We start from the raw sequence: 1,844 nt of genomic DNA, 5'->3' as shown, positions 1-1,844 counted from the left end.
TCACTTCTTTACAACTGGTTTTGATGTAACTCTTCATTTGCATCCGTTTTACTTAAGTAATATTTAAAGCTCCACCTGCTGTAGATGCTGACTAGAAGAGCCATATTCCTTTGCTTTCAGAAGGAGGGAAACAGGTAACACTGTGCTTAACCCCACCACAGAAGTGCACGCTGGTACTGGCTGTTTGTCTGCCAAAAAATTCATCTCAAACTATCCCTCTCCTGAACAGTCATGCGCTGACAGGTCCCATGGCTCAAGTCCAGACCACACTCTAGCACCTGTCATCTCATTCAGGGTGGCTGCCCAGATGGGATGATCTTTAGGCCAGCCGCAAACCAAACCAGATGATCTTGGTCCTTGTGTCAAAATCCTAAGCAGCTTTACCTCTCTAGAAAGAAGCAAGGTCCGCATTTCCGACACTTTGTGCATGAATGTCCTTTACTTCCTCCAGGGCTGCCACAATTACTACAGCTCTGCATAGCTTTAAGATGAGCCCCACTACAGCCTCAGGGCTTGGCGAGGGCCGGGGTCCATCTGCACGGTGCCATTACAGGTTTGGGGCAGCAAAGAGCAAAGCTGACTGGAACAAGCAGGTCATGGGCTGAGGCTTCTCCTCCCGGCTTGTCTTTCTGGGTAGTATTTTTCCCTTTGCTGGGAGACTGGAGGCAGGGCTCAGTCAGTAACACAAGAGAAGTTTCACCCTATTTGTGTGATGTTGTGAGGTCGGTGGGGGAGAAGTAACCAGAAGGAACAAAGTTTTGCTCTTCCCGTGCAGCCTGTGCTGCAAGATGCTGAGACGCCATTGTAACATTTATGCAGAAAACACATCAAAGAGATGCACTGATGCAGTAGTAAGAATAATTAACTCTCTCTGTGATTGCTTCCAGCCGTGTAAGTACTCGCATATTTCAGAATTTATAGATGTATAGACGCATGCATACATTCATGCTTGAATTTGATTCAGGCCCTTGCTCATTATTTTGTGTCAGTGAAACCAGCTGTAGGTACACTGATGAGCTTATTATAACCCAAGGGCATTTACAGGAAACAATCCACACTAATTTATACTGACATTTCCAAAATGCACAGAAGCTTTTAAGCAATGTGCAAGATGTACAAAGAAAATCCAGTCACAATGAAAACAGTGAAAACAACTTAAGCGTGTCAGAAATTGAAGCCAAGGTGCCTTCCAATTCCTGTTACTACCTGTGGTCAGCATTTCAAGTTAAAATCCTCAGTAATTTGAGAAGTGCGTGTGCTGCAATATTCCCAAGACACTGAGGCTTTGAGGTGCTATGACTCCTTGGACCACAGCTGTTTGAGGACTTTCTGAAGATTACTGTAAGATGTTCTTCCTATCTTTCATGGAAACCAGTCGGCTCAGAAATTGGGATGTTCCTGAGGGCAAGTCCTGCAGTAAATTTTTATTTTTAAACATTCCCAGAATTCCCATTTAGGATCTTTTTTAATTGAAGACTTCAGCGTTTGCTCCTCAAAGCCCTTCTAAACAAACATGCACCACTGCTGGACAAGTCCAGAGCTTCCCCCCAGTTAAGGACAGGGCTTAAGGACAGCCATTGCATCACTTTTCTTCTAGGTCTGTCAGACCCAGGGAAGATTTAAGGCTAACTTTTTTGAGAAGCACAGAGTGAAAGTCGAGGGGACCTGGGACGCGCCAGATGGCGTATGGACGAACAAAGATGCAGGCCCAGAAACGAAACCGAGCCCCGCGTCGCGAGGCGGCACCAGCGCCCTCGGCGCGCCGGGCCGCGGCGCGTACAGCGCGGGGCAGCGCGGGGGCGGGGCCTCAGCGCGGGGGCGGGGCCTCAGCCCCGCCACGGCCG

The sequence above is a fragment of the Apteryx mantelli genome, chromosome Z (genome assembly GCF_036417845.1).
Source record: "Apteryx mantelli isolate bAptMan1 chromosome Z, bAptMan1.hap1, whole genome shotgun sequence".
In the NCBI taxonomy this organism is placed as follows: Eukaryota; Metazoa; Chordata; class Aves; order Apterygiformes; family Apterygidae; genus Apteryx; species Apteryx mantelli.
The sequence above is the reverse complement of the archived record's forward strand: the minus strand, read 5'-3'. Positions refer to the sequence as shown.